Raw genomic sequence first — 18,124 nt, forward strand, 5'->3', positions numbered from 1 at the left:
AGAGTGTGAGCTTGTACAAACAATGTTGGCCATATAAAAAAGGAGCTGAATATGCAGGGGTGTGCTCATTATGCCAGTGCTGAGGAGTGTGGAAAATAGACTTTGCCATAGAAACAAGGTTATGGGGATAGATCTCTCCTTGATTAACACTAGGTGTGCCCCAGACATGCGTGGTCTTGGAATTAGGTGATCTTTAAGTCCCCTCCAACCCAAAGCCATTCTATGATTCTGTGATTCTATGATTTTAACAGCTTGCTGTAGGACATCAAACCTGTGGCCAAAGCATCTGTGCTCTGGCATCAGGAGAGTTGTTGTGGTTTGTACCACAAAGATGAATTTATGCCTGTTTCCCTTTTCAGTAGTTCTGGTGCCCATATTCTGTAAGGGGTTTTATGTCTGTTATTTTTGCAGGCCTCAGGAAAACCTTAATAGGGCAGCACATAGTTTGGACAGTGAGCAGCTGTCCTGCATGTCCATGGCTGGATCCCTGACTGCTGCCAGGCTGCATTCATAAAAAAATCTGTGGTGTTTTGCAACCTAAATACATAGAGAGACACCTGGGAAATTGTTTCAAATAAATTAATTCTATTTCTTTATATATTTTAGGAAGTAGAGAAAAAATATTTTTCCTTTATTTCTCTCTTCCCCTTCCTTTAATTTGATCAGTCCAATCAGTGGACTTTTCTAAATCCATCTGGTCTATAATGCATTGCCGAAATTGAAGCCAAGTGAATTTGCAGACAGAGCTTAAGGCACTTCTATAATGGCTGAAATGTAAGTATACTGCCAGAGATCGGACTAAAGAGAGTATTTTCAAGGATGCTATTCACCTGATTTGGTTTCTCATAGACCTCAAAGTACTAGGAATTAAGAGAAAACTCTTGATTGTGGTTTCTTTGTGGGATGGCAGAATCCCAGCTGAACAGAACCGAGTCATCATGTGATATAACTTGCTTTTTATGAGACACTGCTTTCAATGCAGGATTCATATAACTTCCACATGATATTTTGTAGGGATTTTTTCCATGTGTGGTTTTTTAATGAGCTCTCAATTCCATGGCTTGTTTCCTTTTCCACGTGCGAGCAGTGTACAAACTCTGTATCATCCACCTAGAGACGCTGAATTTAATGAGAAAATGCAAAGCTTTCTCCAATTTCCTTTGTTCTATTTCTCGCTAAATTTGACCTTGCAGATATAAAGAAGAAAGAGGTGGCTAGGGTACCTGTAGAGTTTCCTTTCTTTGTAGGTCACAGTGTATGCTCTCAGAACAAGGTGTGGTGCTGCCCCAGCTGAAATGAGAGCAAGCCTGCATAGCCATGGGTTGAGGCACATTGCTGTCCCATTAGAGGACTAGGACAGGACTAGGAATGTGGACCAGTGTGTTGTGATACTCATCCCCAGGGCCCAGTGCCTTGGGGCTGTGCTGAGCCAGCCTCCTGAGCAAGCACAGCCTGAGCTGTCTGTGGAGTAATAAATATTCGTGTCTGCAAATGGAGGTGGCAGCTCGATTCTTCTGCAAGTTGTATTTGAGGTAGAAGACTGCAAATAAAGGGACAGTAGCTGAAACATTAATACTTTTCCAGTTTACTGCCTATTTTCCTTTTAAAACATGAGTACAAGTACATGAATAAGGGTAAGAATAATGACACTAATAAGAAAGAGGAGATCAAAAATTTCAGCCATCAGCAGCCTTTCTGACTATATATAAATTGGCTTAACAACTGTGGGGTTTGCACTCTAACACCACCACCTACTTTTGTCTTGTCAGGTGCTGCTGAGAATAATTTAGTATTTTGGATAGTTGTGTGTTTAGTGATGTTTGCAAGAATGCAGAGAAAGTCCTTGAATTTTTAATATTCCAATAAACAAATTAAAAAAGAAGTTAATTCAGTTTTTGATAGCACTTCCAATCTAATATAGCATTATCAGAGACAATTGAGACAAGAATATATTCCTATAAATTCTTCGTATTTTTTCCTTCTGTAAAAATTTAGCAGATAAATTTGTACATAGAAAATAAGTCATGATATTCTCAGCTTCATATGACTTTAGAAAACACAAGTTCTGCATCATCCTCAAGGAAAAAAGCCAGTACAGTAAAATTCAATAACAGTATAACTGAGTATTTATTGCAACAGGGAAGATGTATTTTTCACAAGGTTTAAAAAAGAGCCAGGGGAGTGAGGGGATGTGGGAAGAATGGTTTGTATCCCTGAAAAGGAGAAATTTGCAAGTAGGAAACAGTTCTATAATAGCTCATGTGGGACTGTGGAGCATTTTGGATTAGCCATGCACCACAGGTAATACTAGTTTATCATTTTATTATTGTTGTTCCATTCACAATTTACTGTATTCCAAGATGCTATCCATGGCCTTTTGGGGTATAATTACATTTTTCACTTGATCTGTAATTTAGTAGTTGGAATAAGAAGACAAAAGGTTATTTGGAATCAGACCTGACAGCCAGGAGGCTGAAGTGCTGACATTAGTCTGCCTCTGACAGGTCTATGCCTCATGTTTTGTCTATGCATGTGTTTGTGATATATTTAAAAAGCAAGAAACTTAGTAAAAAGGATTCTCAGCCCACACACAGGTGCAGGAAAAATGCACAGTAATGAGCATTGAACTGTTCTATTTTCAGCAGGATGTCTTTTTTTGGGGGGGGTGGTTTTGGCTTGCTTTCTCTGAACCTGGTGAAAGTAACCATCACACAGAGCATCAGAGGATGCTTTTCTCCCTCCATTAGCACTGCACATTCTGTTGAACTTGAATCCATATTATTGAGCTGATTAGTCTGCCTTGCCATTTTTACACAGCCCAATTGGTCCATTGGTAGACCTCTGTACTGAAAACCTGTTGTGTTGTTGTGATTGGCATTTGCTAGCCAAATAATGGGCAAGTTCTTCACTCTCTGCCCTTCACCTCTGTATGTAGCCATGAATTAATGTTGGTATCTCAGCAGCTGGTGAGATCTCTCCTCATGGCTTCACTAAGACCCTATCTCCACTGCAATTGCACAAGAGACTTTACATGTGGACACTTTCTTCAATTCACAGAAAGGAAAGCAGGAAAGCAAAGATGCACAAACAGTGGCTTTAGGACAGAAGTGCAGACCTGTCTTGTTGAAGAGTGATGTGTCAGTGGCCGTGGTAATCAGAGTTGTTTTGTAAATACGGTCTCATGCTGGTTTATTTGGAATAGTAATATTGATGCACCAGGTATTTTGTATACCTAGCAGCTCACAGAAGTCGGTCTGTGGAGGAGGGCATGTGGTGGGGGATGTTAAGGAGGCACACGTGTGCTAGTGGAACTGTCACTAAAGGTCAGGGCTGTACCCAAGCATGTCTCCATGACAAGCCAAGGCCAAGCCTATTTTGGTGTTGTAGTCAGGACCAGTGAGGTGTTGCTGCCAAAGACCGTGATAAATCCCAGTAGAAAAGTACAACCTCCAGCAGATTTTCTTTTAATTAACATCTCTTTATTGATCTCAGTGGCAAATGCAGAAAAGACAGCTATTGTGAAGAAACTACAGAGCCATGAAAGACAGAAACAATAGCAGAAGTGACATAAAAGGCTTTGAAAAAATTGCTTACTGTTCTCAGTCATCAGCCTTTTTCCTTGAACGTTCTTCTGTGGCACAAGGCCAAAGTCAAAACATTTTGCCTTAATTACACTTTTATAGATATCTTGATAGTTCAGGCTTCTGGATCTAAAAACTGCAGAATTTTTAATACATCTCTGTAGGTAAGCATAAAACAAATACAGAAGAGATAGTGCTGCAGATTTCATCAGGTTTAGTTGCCAAAGCCTGAATTTCCAAATTCCCCTGACTTTAATAAATCTTCCCTCAGATGTGTAGACAAGCATGTGATTTGCATCTAAGCATAGCAGTACAGGGATGTGGTGAGCCTTTGGCTGTGGACAGTGAGATAGGAGCAAAGGTTCCAATGCAGCAGCTTTTGGCTCTTAGTTCATCCCTTGGTTCAACAGGTCTCACTACCTCAGTTTTTCACCTCTGAGTAAAATTTCACATTGTGTGCTTAGGAGAGACTTAGTAAATACAGTGCTCTTTTTCCCATTAAACATTTTGCAGCTTCCACATCTGTGACTTTGCTGAGGCCTCATGGGTGTATCTCTGGTAATGGTGCTTTGAGCTTTACCTTCCTTAGCTTTGGGCCCTTCTGTTCAGTCTAATTACTTGCTTTTACAGGGCTTTACTTTTTTCTTCTCAAAATCAAGCTTGAGAACGTTTGGTGGTGTAATAAAGGAGTCCAGGGGACTTGTTCTGACAAATGAGACTGTCCAAGCCAGAAGCTGGGGAGAGTGATTTTGAAATACAGTCCCTAAAAAAAAAGTTAAAACCATGGATGTGGTTAGATTTCACATCTTTTGAAGGAGACACTTCAAAACAAAGAACTATTGTTCAATCTAAAGATGTGGTCTGTATGTGTCCCACAGCAGTAATCAATTTTTCTCTGTTTTATATTTGTTTAAAATGCAAGTGCTGTGCTGTCACTTCAGAAGAAGTTCTGCTGCTCTGTTCGGAGGGACAGGCAATAAAACTGAACATTGTCTTCCAGTACTGCAGTCACCACTATGCTTCAGCCTTTTCCACCAGGCAAGAGGGGCAGGAGAGGCAGTGACTGGTAACTGCACCCTCTGCACTCCTGAGCTGATGGGCAGCAGGGATATGGAACTACTGGGTTTTTAGGAAGCCCCATCTACCAGCTGCTACAAAGAGTCACCAGCAGTTTGCCCCAGGATACCAGACATTGAGATGCTGCCATTGCCACCCTTCAGTGAAGGGGAAACACCAGCAGTAGGCCACTGCTGATAGTTAGAAGAAGAAATCCAAGTGTCTGGACCTTGGGAACAGGCAGCACCAAGCTCTGATGTACTGTCCCATCCTTTGCTTCTCTGTGGCATGACCAAACATGATAAATATGGTAGCTGTGTTGTGGTAGCCTAATCCCAGAGAAGGAAGAGTGTGTAGCACCAGGTTTTATTTATACCTCTTCCCACTGGATATTTGCAAATCCTTCCCACTGTTTGGATACTAGCCTGAAGATAAGCCTCGCTCCCTCTTTAGCAACATGAATCTTTTTAAAAGGGTGAAATGACAAATAATTTTGCACAGGTTTTTCCAGATTCTGTTGCAAAGAGAAACACGTGATAAAAACGGGATTTCCTATTGCTGCTACTAAGGAACAGAGCATTAGTAATTTCTTCTGACAAGTGACATCACTTCCAGAGAAGCAATGAGAAAAAGCATCAAAAATAAGAAATAAATATGTCTGGGCAGATCTTAGTGTCTGTTGACTTCCCTTTTCTTTTAAACAACATATACACATTTCTAAACAAACTCTCAAGGATCAAACGTGGGAATTTTTGAGGGATATACAGAAATTGCTTTCTTATCTGTCTTTAGTCATAAGTGACATTGAAGGCACAGCAACAAGTGGAAAGAAGTCTTCCAAATTCAGTACAAAATGGCTGTGTATTACAGACATATATATAATAAAGAGTTGGATCCAGCTAAGCCACGGAATTTATTTTTAGGAGCAACCCTTTAAAATACCTAGAGATTGTGATAAACGTGCTTATCATCATTTAAAGGTAGAATATTTATTATTAAAAAAATTAAACTAATTCTTTTTGGCCCCAAATGGATACCATAACTATTATGTAGATGTTGAATACGACTAATATATGAATGTGAAAATTACGTAAAGCAAAACAAGTTCCAGATTAAGAAACTGTTGGATCTGGTTCTCCAACAGCTTATATCAGCTTGAGGCTGGTGTAAGATCTGCCTGCCAAAAGCAGGAACTGAGGAATTTGAGCATTATTTTTGTGAAATACACACTTTTTTTTTTAACAGTAAGTTTTAAGAAATTTTATATCCATATTATTTTTTTTTGTCTGGAGAAACAACACCTTTTTTTAGTGTGTGCTCATTTACATAAATAGGGGAAAAGTGTTGGTGCTGTTGTCATTGCCCATTTTAACTTCCTCAGGGCCTTCCAGGGTGGTTGTGGGAAACCCTCATTGGGAAGTATTTTCGTATATGACATAAAGTGTGTGGCAATCTCAGCTTTTTTTCCTTATTAACTAAAGAAACAGTGTGTTGGTCATAGCAGGATTAATCAGAGCAACATCAGGACAGACAGTCTCTATAAGGCTGCTCAAGCCCTTGCTGACTTGTTTCAGAAGTCAGAGTGAAAATGGGAGCTCTCCTGAGACTCTAGGGAGAAGGATGCCCAGAAAAGGTGTATGAAAGGCTTTTTAACCCAGTAGATGACTTGGTCTCCTTCCCTGAAGCAGATGCTTGTCAGGAGACATGCTCTTTTATATGTAGCTTTTTTAGAAGAGGAGCATGGAAGGAAGAGGAGAAAGATCACTGACATCAGGTGGATCCAGACTGAAAAAGGACAATTCAGAGCTGCTCCATGAAGAAAACCTAAATATGCCTGTTCTTTGGGAGCCAAAAAGATCAGACTGACTGAGAACACAGCCTGCTTTGTGTTTCTTCTCAGCTTTTTATATTCCCCACCAGCAAACAAACATGTTGAGCCTCAACATTTTAGGTCTCAAATTGGGATTCTGTGTTGGGATTCTGCCTGCAAAGTTCTCAGGTGTTGCTCTGAGTAATCTTGGAGGCAATGACAACTTTCACCCCAGTCAGCTGTGATAAAGTGCAGCAAAGGTTGCAAATTCAATTGCTATATAAAATTGTTTCTCAGAAGCATCAGGAATTTTACCTTAACACTCTAATAATTTAAGGAGAGAGATCTTGGTCAAAACATCACATGAGAAACCAACAGACTTGTCTCCAGTCTGATGCACTGAAATATCTCCCTGCCCCCCAACCTTGTGGTTTTTCCTTCAATCATTTTCATTTCCTTTATTTAAACTATCATCCTAAAAACCACTTCATGCCACCTTTAGTTTTCCTCATTATTTCCCTTCTTGCCTTCCCAGGACAAGAAAAAGTCTTTCTTTTGGCTTTTTCCCACTTTATGCTTCAGAAACCCCAACACAGATACCCTGGTTTCTGCCTATGGAGCACCGGCACAGCAGAGGAAAACTGTCACCTTCTGCCGCAGCACAGAAGATGCGAGAAGAACCAGCAGCAAAGGGGTTAAAGGGAGTCCCATTGCAAAGATATGCAATGCCTTGAAATTTTAAGCACTAAAACCTATTAATACATAAAAGAATAAATCTCTGCAATTCCAGATATTTCTGGTTGACACAAAACACTCGGAGCCAGTTATAAAGGGTTGTTTTGGTTTTTTTATTGTGAGCATTGGAGTTGCCTGGGTTCCCTCCTCATTTGTGCTCTTTCTGCACACTGCACTCCCACTTCAGCAAGCCCAGCCATCCCTCCAGACCTTTCACACATCCATCCCTCACCTCCATTCCTCCTTCCTCTACCCTCTTCTCCCCTTATTTCTTTTTCCTTTCACCACCTGCAAAGGAGGCGGTTGGAGGCATTGCTGCCAGGCTGGTCAGGAGGGAGCACAGCAGCTCAGACCACAGCTCTCACCTTAATCAGGCTATCAAGTTTCATGATACTCAGACTGTTGCTCCATCAGTTTCAGCTAAAATCAGTCAGTTGGTTCAAAAGATAGTCAGGGCAAGTGGCAAAAGAGATTGGCATACACTGCAATCACATTTCTAAGGCAGCCTGGCTAATTTGAAGCTGATAATACTTTTTATTTTTAATAACATTTTTAAGCTCCATAGATACAGTTTCCAGGAGTATTTTTACCTTCCTGGAAGTGTAAGTGTAGTGATAAGATACACCTCTGCCTTTTGTTCCACCCTATCTTTGTAAACATACTTCTGTCTGCTAAATGCATGGCTGCAGGGGCTCCACTGGTTTCAACCAGTGCCACACAGCCTGCTTCTGGTTGTTTGTGACTTGCCAACTTATTATATTTCACAGATTGGCTTCAGGTGGCTTAAAAAAAAATCAGAATTTTGCTTTTCCCTAAATACCACAGGTGTAGCTGACCGCAATTTTCACTGCTCAATAGCTGCTGGAAGAAAAATGTGTTTGTGGGTGAGTTGGGCACTTCACCAAAAGTCTGAGACCTGCTCATTTGAAATTGTGAGGAGGGTGAGTCCTTCCTCTCCAAAAGGTGGCTGGTATTTTTACAGGAGGAAAAAATGGGTTTTACTCCAGCTGTTTTTCACACAGTTGAGTAGCATCTGGCTCCCAGACTTTTTTTCAAGTGGACTGAGGGGAAGAGAACAATCGCTCCTGCCTTTAGCTCCCGGGAATAGCAGTTTGGGAGGGGCAAAGAGCCCCTATATTTACCTACAGCAGATAAAATTGGGGGAATCTCTTTTCTTTTCCTCATCTATCAGAGATCTCTGAGAAATTTCTCATTTTTACCTCCTTCCCTTGAAACGAGGGCTCTGGGTGAAAGGGGCATCACCTTTCTGTGATGGAGTTAGGTCCCCAGCTAAGGAACATACCCTGCCTCCTCGCAGAGTGGTGAGAAGGACCTCCAGAGTGGGTCTTGTCTTTGTAGCTGAGTAGACACTAGAATCATTCAGGAAAATCTATTCTGAACCAGTTTGCAAACTCTAGTTTCCCAAATCGTGTGTGGAGTTACGAGCGCTCAGCAATACAGAAAAAAATACATCAGAAAAATATGCATCAAATGGCATCCTCTAGGTTTGGCTTGTTTTAAATGTCTGATTTAAAATTCTCTTTACTTCTAAAACTTGTTCTCCATTTTTCTGATTGCCCTGTTTCCAAGAGAGATTGAGCTTCCTTCTTTTCTTCAGCAGGATTGTTCTCCCAGTGAGTTGCTGTCTTGGTTGTGCAGAGGGATAAATACAGGATTTTCTCCATTTGAAAAAGGCCCAAAAAACATTCTTCTGCTCAGCCTCAGCCATTTGGCTGGGAGGTTTCCACATATGTGTAAAGCTGGATTTTCTTCTCTGACTTTTGAAAACTACTCAGATGAGTTTGAGGGAAAGTACAAGCTTTTGACAGCACACAGAAGATTCCAGCTAATGTAGTTCATTGGGAGCTTTTCTACACAGCATTTTTCTGGTAAAAAAATGCCAACTCATTGTGGTGGAGGCTCAGCTCCAACAAATTGCTCAGTTTAACAGATAGAGTCTGAAGGATCCTGAGGTTGGCCAATACACAACACTTTCCCTTTTAGGACTTAAAAATTCTGGATGCATAGTCTCATAATTGTCCTGTTGTCAGAAAAAAAATTGTGAAAGTTCATTGATTTCTTATGCTCTTCCTATGATTGACCCATCCACAAAGTTATTATGTTGAGCTGTGCTGGCTCATACCGCAGATGTCTGTCCTTGTTTTTTTAAGCTTTGGTCCAGACTGAGCAATTAACCATGTTGAAGTTATTGGGGTTCCCCAGCTCACACTTTTAGCTTGGGAAAGGGATTCACATTGTTGCAGGAGTCCAAAGAAATTAGATTAAAGAGCCAATATTAAAAGACCTTTGAAGGCACAAAATTAAGATAAGAAATGCCTGACAGAGGGTCACCAGTACAACCTCAGCTGTGCATTTACATGATGGGGGAAGTTTCAGTTACAGGATCTCTTCTTTTGTGTGAGTTTCCTGCCTCACTCAGTGCACTGGAGAACCTTTGCTGCACTAAAGCAGCATTGTTATATAGCTAAACATGCTGCTTCCCCTGCATTCAGTTCAAGCAGTTTAAAAATAAGAAGAATTTCCAAACTTTGCTTTCCCCTGAATGCCACAGCTCTAGCTGGCTACTACTTCAATTGTTTCCACTTTTTGATGACTATTAAGTCATGGCTGTGTGTGAGTGGGTGGCTCTGTGGGCAAGCAGCTTTGCCCAGCTATTTATGGAAGTGAAAGGCATGTGATGAAAATGAAAAAAGAAGTCTACTGCAGTGATGGAACTGGTTGAAAGTTGCACAATAGGCTGGATCACATCCCTGCCCAGAGCCTTCATTTTGTGTTGGCAAATAGTTCAAACATGTTAAGAGGCTAATGAGGCTACTTCTGCTACTGAGTGCACAAATTAGATTCTGCAGAAGTATTGAGTAAGTGCAGGTGAAACTAGTGGGATCTGTTACCTAAATATAGGAAATAATATAGCCTATTAAATTTTATTTTAAAAATGCAAGCTGCAACTCCAATTAGGTGCCACAAATGAGAAAAGATTAATATAACGAGTCAGCCTCTTGTCAATGAACCAGGAATAATACCAGCTTTCTGATAAAAACTGTTGTGCAGCATCCAGACTCCACAGCTTCCCAATTCCCTGACGAGCCAGGAGGGAAGGGAGGGTCATTAATATTCTGGATTCTGAAGAGTTTGAAAGGAACATGCGTGATGTGAACTAGCTTGGAGAAAAATAGTCTGTGCTCGTGTAAACACAGACAGCATAATAAGACTTCAAGGGTCAGAGCTCAGCTTGAATTAAGGCAGATCTCTCTTATTTAATATTTAGCATTGGAAGGATGAAAGAGGTATTGCCCTAGAAAAATCAGTTTTAAAATTCTGCTGGATGCTGGGATTTCACTTTAGAAATAAATAAGGATGTTCTTTCCTTTGCTTTGCACTTCAAAGATTTACATACGTGACAATGAGTAATCAGCTGTTTGCTGAGTGCAAGTCAGTGTGATGGAAAAATAGCCACTGGTTTGTTCTGTGAAGTCATGGGAAGAAACAAATAAAACAAATGACACAGAGAATGTTTGATGATTTTTTAAGAGCATAATATGGCTGATTAGAGCATTTTTTACCACTAAGGGTAACAACCGTCTTTGTGGTTGTTAGAAGCAATTTTTTTTAGTCAGAATATTCGAATAAAATGGAAAGTACTTCCCACCACCCAGAAGCAAGTATCTGCTCATCTCATAGATATCCTGAGGAATACTCTTAATAGTTTCTCTTCTTATGAATATATTTTTTCTTTAGTAGCACTGATGTGTACTAGGCACTTTATGTATAAATAAGGAAGCTAGTTGCTTTTCCTAGAAACTTGTAATCAATTGAGGTTTGCCTGAAGTAGGGTAAAATGAACCTTTGTGTGCTGTATTTATTTATCTATTATTTGTAAACAATTTATCTTTCATGCCCAGCTGCGACAGGTCTTGTTTTACAAAACCAAAAACATAGTAGATGATCCACAGTAAAGCCTAAGCATGGCCTACAGCTGGAATGGTATTTTCAGGGAGATAAAAAACCAGCCAACCAATTAAACACCAAAATCGAAAAGATGATGATGTTGGCAGGTCAGTCTTGCTTGGTACTCTTCATTGCTATTCACTTTGCAAAATCCAGCCAGTCTCAGAAACCTGTCCAAGCAGATGTTTCTGTAGCCTGCCAAGTTTAAATGTTAGAAGGAAATGGGAGAAGCAAAGTTCCCAATGCTGGTGGAGAACCACTGGGTAGAAGTGAATCACAGGGAGCCCAGTGAAGCTGCTGGGTGCTCTGGATATCCTGCCCTCACCAAGAAGAGAAGGCTGGTGGCTACAGCCTGGTGTGCACAGCCTCTGGTGGGTGCTCCAGGTTTGCTCCTAAGCAAATGGCTGGGAAGTTCCTTCATGCTGGAGGTGGTAAAGCAGGGAAGAGTCATGCAAAGGCTACATGAGAAAAAAAAAATTCACATCCTCATTGGCATTTTAAATTATGTAAAGTACTGCTCTTCCTGATGGCTGAGAAGGGATACTAGCTCTAATAAATTCTGCTGATTGCTGGTACCATTTTAGGGAAAGATAATTTATCTTTCTTGGGTAAACAGTTTAGGTTCTTACCAAACACATTCACTGATGAAGCTGCTGCTGCTGGAGTTTCCTATTTTAGTTGCATGATTCTTTGCACAATCTTTTTTTAAACAATAACATCTGAAAGGTATGCAGGAAGGATAGATGTCACGTTTTGCTAAAAAAAAATCTTTCTTTTTATTTGACTTTGAACTTAGATCCATGTGAAAAAAATGTGATCAGTCTTTCTAAATGCTATACTTTTCCCCTATATATCTACTACTATAAAATACAGTTGTATAAGGTGCAGGAAGGTAACATCCAAATGTTGCATTCAAAAGTATAAATATTTGCATATTTCTGATGAACTATCCTGATTATTATATTTTACCCGTACACAATTTAGCACAATAATGTCTAGTTTAGAGACAGGCTGTGGGTATATGAGGGCAGTATTCACTGTGCATGGCTCCAGTTAACATGCCAAGTCTTTCTTTTGTCTTTAATACATCTTTCAAATATGTACAACTAATTAAATTCAGATATAGAGATTGCTCTGTACTGATATGCATATTATATGCATATATAGTATGTGTGTAGCATTTCAAAAGATATGTACATATGCAGACATACTAAAGACAAATAGTTAATGTTACATTACATGCATATAATAGATTCATAAATATGAAATACTTTCACTGTTCTTTGGTTTCCATGCAGATTTACGGTCTATCAAATGGATTAAAGCTGGTGGCTGCTGCATAGTCAAGTAGGCAGCTGCTCAATATTTATTTTTATCTTCATTGTTGAAAAAGTAGGCCCACTGCTTATTAAATTAGTCCTGCTTCTTTCAGTAAGCACTGTCTCCTTCAGCAGGAGTACAGGTTAGAGATATTTGGAAGTTTTCCAACAATACTTAGGGGTTTTTTTCTTTTTTATTTTTCATAAAAGATGTATTTGAGGCTGAAATGTTTCAGTCAAAAGAAAAAAAAATATTTTACTGAGTCCAAGTAACCATATGTATTCACACATCACACCTACACCCTCAGCATTCACACCTCACTACTTCCTTGGATTTCTCTGGATGGCCTGAGCCTCAGTTTAATCTCTCTGATAGATGGGCTAATTATATTGAAAGCTAATGATCCCCGGGCCTCAGGCAGTCTGCCATTAAGCTGAGAACCCAAACCACAGTCTGGCTGGCAGATCTTCCCCAAGCATAGCAGACCTGAAACTGGGCCATTTTTTGCCAGAAAACTCCTTCCATCAAAAGCCCACCACTTCCCCTGGAGTTTAAAATTTTGGAAGAAGTACAAGAAATTTCACAGAGAACAAACCCCATGCTTTTCAGAGAAGTCTAGTCCACTCACAGTAGGATAAATCATCATCCACAACACCTTTATATTAATATTTGCCTTTTCCTATTTATGTTCATGAAATGACAGACTCTATGAGTACATACATATATACGTGTATCTATGTGTGTATATATAGATAGACACACACCAAATTAGACAAAATATGTTGTCTATAAGTAGGTAAGATTTCTCTTGTGCCCCGAAGGGCAGGGGTGGGGGGAGAATTCTTCAGATAGTTCTTCACTTTAGTATTTCTTGGCTCCTAAATGTTTTAGTTTGCAGTCTATTTATAAAGTTAGAAAGTTATTTTAGAGATGTATTTTAATGGAAAGTCTAAGAGAGGCTCATTTTCAACTAAACTACTTGTGATTTTTCAGTAGACGCTCTAAAAATAGTTTTGTTGTGTATGTGATGTGTAGAGTTTTGCAATAGCAAATTGGGCAGATTGGGGTTTGTCAGGAATTACAAAATGGAGTATCGGGTTATAAAATAATCTACATCCCATGACAATACTCAGGGAGAACTCCAGATTCTTATAAACGTAGAATACATTGACTGGCTATTGTTGTACACATTTCTCTCTTCAACTTGTGCTCTTTTATTCACTGAAGAAATAGGGGATCTGGTTATTCTGAGCAAAACAGGGACAGCAAGGAGAACAACCTGTGAATTAAAATGGGATTTCTACTTCTGTCCTCTTCTTCATTTGCATTTTAGTCAGGAATTCAGCACTTAAGCAGAGACAGGAACTTTATTACTTGGTGTATTACGTATATAGTGCACTTTTAAAATGCTCTAGTAATTTTCTATTGGATCCTTGATCTGATATTTGAAAATTCTTCTTTACAGCCTTAAGTCTCTTGTGGTTATGTTTCATTTCATGTTTTTTTCTTGTGTGAAAAATAAATGTGCTTGTTCTGAAGCTGGGGCAACTCTCTCTAGAGTGTAAGCTCTGCAGGGCAGGGAATGTCTCTTACTCTGTGTTTGTACCACGTCACTGTTGTCTTGACCTGGTCAAAGGCTCGAGCTTCTGTGCACTGTTGCAATGCAAATAATAAACACTACTGAAAAGTAAAGAGTCTGCCCGGTCAATTGGAGTCTTACCCAAGTTTGAACTGGGGGAAATTGAGTGTCAAAGTCAATGCTCTCCATTGTAGGTTGTTCTAACACATAGTGACAATTTAAAATAGTAATGAGTTTTATAAATTAGCCGTGCAGCTACTTGGTAATTTGCAGACTTTAGAAGATTTGCTGATGGTAAATATGATGACATTTCTTGTTAACAAGAAATGTACAGATTTACCAAACAAAGGAGAATTCTTACTCTAGGATCCTGCCCTAAAGGGCTTCTGTAAGTATAAATCTCTGTAAACTGCAGTATTGCTAGGACAAGTACTTCTGTAAATGCAGAGAGTCTAATCATTCCATTTACTGCATGAATTTTCATAAAGGTAACTAAGGAAACTGTAGAGGGCTTTCTTTTTTTTTTTTCTTCTAAAAAATATAAGTTTCTGTAGGCAATGACTTAATGTGTAGTAGTGATTCCGGACATCTTAGTGAATAAAAATAGAACTTTACAAGCTGAATTAGCTCAGAAAGTGTTTTTCTCATTTGGTGCTTCATACGGTTATGGGACCAGAGTCATCTCAGCTGAATGTGAACAGGAAATCATGAGGATATTGATGTTGTGGATAGCATATGTAAACCTGCACTGAAAATAGTGGCCCAAATGTGTTCAATAGGATGGATGGCCCATTTCTAGTCTGAGACAGGCAATTACACAAGAGCAGGAAGCAGAAGGTGAAAAATATACAATGTAATATTCTGTCAAAATGACAAGGCAGAGATCATTGTTTAGAGCTGGTGCCGAACTGCAGAAGAGTCTTGACTGAGCATTCACTGAATTTGTCTTCCTTCCAAGTGGAACATTTTATTGTACAAAAGTAAGAAATAAAAGAGATGCTATTGTAAGTTGTCTTTGACATTGAGGTTTTGGAGGAATGTTTTAGGCATTATTCTGTCTACTCAGGACTTTCTGATTGCTTAGATGATGATTTTCAGATATGGAAAAATCTGCCAGATTTGCTACTGTTCTTCTTCACTTGTAGGTTAAACTTCCATGACATTGGTCTGTGTGAAACCAAGGAGCTAATCTCCTTATCCCTGACTGATCTCCAGGGTTCTTCTGATCTCATTTGCTGCTTAGCACTGCTATGGTTTTAAGGAGTGATGCTTCCCCATCCTCATCCCTTTCCTTTGCACCCTGCCAAAACCCAATACCTGGTCCTAATTGGCTGGGTGTAGAGAGATGATACCTAGATGGTTCCTGACTCTTCCCCTCATCAGTAAATATGCGTTTTTCACACTGCTGAACCCACTGTCAGTGCAAACAGCTGTCGGAGGAAACAGCTATAATTGCTTTTTAGTGCCTTTTTTTTTTTTTAGCTGAGAGCAACCACTTGTTCATTTCTAGGTGTTGGTTCTTTGTCCTGGGAGCTCCCTGGGGTAGATGTTCACCCTTGTCTCCATCCTGCCAGAGGCCAGGCAGCTGGCTTAAAAAACCTATAAAGCTTGAGGTGATTTGTGAATTGTTGCCTGTAAGAGCTAACCTTTCTCTTCCCAACATCTTGCCACTGCTGGAATTCATGAAGATTATTAGTAAGAAAGCAGAAAAAAAAGCCCAACTGGGAAGAACACACTCTACATATCAGGAAAGTATCCAGGTTTGATGCCCTGAAAGTGCCATGCAGCGCTGATGGCTGTGAAACTGGGATGCAAATGGAACATTGAGCACAGGGAAAATGGAAGCAACTGGCTTGCTTTCCATGGCAGTCTGTGTCATTACTAAGAACCCATGTTGGCAAGGAGCAAAAAATTGCTATAAATTAAAACAAAACAAGGGCAGCATGCAATCATAATGATGTTGATAGAAGATGGCAGGTCATCTAATGAAATCTCCCTGTATTACAGCAATAGTAAACCACCTTGTTAAACTTGTGCAAGATTAAATGGCTTAAAATGAAGTGAAAATGCATTTAAGTGATAAATTAACTTAGTTTGTTTGAACGAACAATAAAGTGCTCAGGTTATTTTTCAAATGTAGAACCAGCGAGCTGTTATTTTTAATGTGGAAATTAAAAAAAAGAAAAAATCTAATTTGGAAATTGATATAATATAAATGGAGGCAATTAGTGTGCTGTGAAAACATACTACCCAAAAGGACATGCCTGGAGCTATGGTTTTGTCTCAGTGCAGTGAAGTCTGATTTTAGTTGTCTTGTGCTCTGGCAAGTTTATGTCAAGTCCAGGTTTGAAATGCTGCGTTGTCTGGCTGAGTAAATTCTTCATTAATGCCTTCTATATTAAGTGTGTCTGGCCCCTCCACAGGGACTGAAGTGATACTTTGCAAACAGCTGAGAGGCTTTCCAAGGCATTCCTTCAGGAGCACTTCTCATCCCCTAGCCTTCACAGGGGCTTGGCTGTGGTGTGGCCCCTTACCTCGCTGGCTGAGTTTTTCTTTCAGCTGGAAATCCCCAGAGAGCAAAAACGAAAGCAGAAGATAGCCATGATTCACATCAGCCTTCTAGGACATGAGTCTTTTATTACTGCTTTCTTCAACTAAGACAATGAGATTCTTTTCTGTTTGAGGTTATAAAGTGTTTAGATATGTGCCTTTTGTTTTAATAGCAGAAAAGGCATTGTCAGCAGTACTGAGGCTGTCACCGCAGATTAAAAGTGCCCAGGGGAACAACTGATTAACAAGAAGAAAATTAATGTAAAGCCTTTGTGTCTCTGTATTGAGCTTATACAGGGGAATACAACTTGCTTGGCAGTTATCAATAGAAGATCACCTTTGAAACTAACGTTTTATCAAAGCAGGTAGTGGAGGGTTGTAACAGTAATGGGTAATTTCTGCTCTTTTGTTTTTACTTCTGTCTGATTTGCGATAAAAGTAAAACTCAACTTTTCTTGACCAAGCGCTGAGGAGGCAGGATAAAGGCAGAAAAATGTTTAAGTTCGGTTGACTGAAACTGTTCCAACTACTTCTAAAGTTTTATTAACTGTTTTTAGAAAAATGTTTCCAACTGGAAACAGAAAATTGGTTTTTAAAAGACTTTAAACCTAAGTGTTTCTACATTTAAAAAAAACCGTAATTTGGCTCTTGGTCAGAACTTCCCTGTGCAAAGTCCCTGGTCTGATGAGTCACATATTCTGCAACAAAAACTGCTCCCCTGAAAAATTCACCCCCGGGTTCAAGCATACTGGCTGATAAGATGTTCTACTCTTCAGATAAGCAAATAAAACATGATAGTACTTTATGAAGCAAATGAATCATTACTCTTCTTAATCACCTTTGGTCTAACTCTCTGGTTTGCTGAATTCCGTTTATTCTGAATTAACGACAGTGGAAGGTGTGTAACATATTGCTGGTTCAAGGCCTTCCACTCTGTGCTGGTGTTGTCATCAGCATTGCTGAGACAGTAAAACTCAGAATGTGTTTGGATGGGAGCTGTTACATCTCTTGTCTCATCAGCATCATGGTTTTCTGTGCTCCTTTCTGCTGGCCACTGCTGTGCAAACATACTGAAAGCCACAGCTTTGCTCCAGGAGTCTCCCAGACAGAGCTGGTTTGTACAGCTGTGCCCGAGGAAATAACCTGGACCTTACTCTGGATGGTTGCAGGAAAGGCTCTGCTTGGTTCTTAGGGCAGAACCACAAACAGACAGTGACGTCTCCCACGGATGCTGATCAGCACTTGGGAGCAAAACCATCCTCAGGCCTGAGCCTGATTTTTGGGCTGCAGCAGGAGCTGTGCCAGGGCACTGCCAGGTGATGGGTCCCAGCCCCAGCTCAGACTGCATGGAGGAGTGCATCTCAGAGAAAAAAAAACAAAAACAAAAAACAACAACAAAAAAACCCACAACAACAACAAAAAAACGAAGAACACCACAGCTGGAAGGAGCTCTCTGTTCTTTATGTTCTTTGTGGAATGGCTCACCTTCATGTGGCAGCATTCCTGCACATCTAGCGCCTGCCA

General features: G+C 39.9%; 1 protein-coding gene and 1 long non-coding RNA gene across 2 annotated transcripts in view; one reads left to right on the top strand and one right to left on the bottom strand.

Moving 5' to 3' along the window:
* The window catches only part of CHN2 (chimerin 2), a 157,029-nt gene that overhangs the window by 104,071 nt on the left and 34,834 nt on the right, over window positions 1–18,124 (top strand). The gene's annotated exons all lie outside the window — the stretch shown is intronic.
* The window catches only part of LOC148225142 (uncharacterized), a 56,798-nt gene continuing 42,131 nt past the window's right edge, over window positions 3,458–18,124 (bottom strand). Inside the window, exon 4 of the long non-coding RNA XR_015803145.1 lies at window positions 3,458–4,344. This is a non-coding gene — a long non-coding RNA (uncharacterized LOC148225142). The remainder of the gene's footprint in view (window positions 4,345–18,124) is intronic.

Source organism: Sturnus vulgaris, chromosome 1, assembly GCF_052056855.1.
Source record: "Sturnus vulgaris isolate bStuVul1 chromosome 1, bStuVul1.hap1, whole genome shotgun sequence".
Classification (NCBI taxonomy): Eukaryota; Metazoa; Chordata; class Aves; order Passeriformes; family Sturnidae; genus Sturnus; species Sturnus vulgaris.